The 1,123-nt window shown below is 52.7% G+C and overlaps 1 non-coding gene across 1 annotated transcript; it reads right to left on the bottom strand.

Moving 5' to 3' along the window:
* Positions 1-284: 284 nt before the first annotated feature.
* Trnan-guu (transfer RNA asparagine (anticodon GUU)) lies at positions 285-358 on the bottom strand. Its single transcript has one exon. It is a non-coding gene; the product is annotated as a tRNA-Asn (tRNA).
* Between the last annotated feature and the right edge of the window lie 765 nt (positions 359-1,123).

Raw genomic sequence — 1,123 nt, forward strand, 5'->3', positions numbered from 1 at the left:
CACTGGCAAAACTTTGTGTAAAAAACCGTGACCTTGAAGAACAGTATGGACCCCGTCGAAGTACGCTACGATAAGAGGCTATACGACAACAGTAAAAACACATTTATGTTCGTCTCGTGGCAACATTCCCTCTTTCTAGTAGTTGTTTGCCGAGCGCCACGTTATATATTACTAAGGATTGCGGGGGTACCACCTCATCCCAGCCACGGCCACGGGGTCGTCATCATAGCATCACTTTGGTCGCGATGATTTTATCTAATTGTTTCTTTAAAAAAATGATTCGCCGCCCCCGGGTGGACTCGAACCACCAACCTTTCGGTTAACAGCCGAACGCGCTAACCGATTGCGCCACGAAGGCTCGATGTCTAATGATGCTAAGCAACATTTCTAATGTTTCATCCTATACATGATCCTCGTCCTAGTTCATCACTAAGTGCCAGTTAATAAAACAAACCAAAAGCTCTCCTGGCCCCCCCCCCCCCCCCCCACGCCGGGGAACTATAAATAGTTTTAACACTCTACGTGGCCTTTACATTTTGAGGTTTATTGCCGAACCGAGCGCCGGAGGGTATTCGCATTGGACCCACCGACGCGCACGTTCCTTCAGCCTCTCTCCCCTCCCCCCAAAAAAGGGGTCATCTCCATCGACCGGCATTCCGCCGAATCTGCGCGAATAGCTGCGAATGGGCCCTCGACATGATTGGCCCTCTACTGCACCACCGTGCTCGACTGGTACGATGTGAGCACTCGCAAGTGAATCATATTTCAGGCCACCACCAAGACGATGAGGAGGAGCACGGTGTGATGAGGAGGAGCAAAGGCGGCGAAGGGGGTCAATAGCCAGTGACCTGGAGAGGGGTAAGGCGCGCGCGCGCGTATATGGTACCATCCTGTCCAGTTCGACTGCATGCCCACTCGCGGCTAAATGTCAACTTCATTAAATACCATAGCGTCTCCATCTGAGCGGAACGCCACGCCGAGGAACACGAAGCCGGAATCGCACCGGAGAGCATGGATTGCTTTGATTCAATTCCATTCCAGTCCGGACACCGGAGATGTACCCTGCGGTAACGCGCACAGAGGCGCGCGGACACTTCATAATTTGCCGGTTGCCATGGTGCCG

This window comes from Anopheles darlingi, chromosome 3 (genome assembly GCF_943734745.1).
Source record: "Anopheles darlingi chromosome 3, idAnoDarlMG_H_01, whole genome shotgun sequence".
Lineage (NCBI taxonomy): Eukaryota > Metazoa > Arthropoda > Insecta > Diptera > Culicidae > Anopheles > Anopheles darlingi.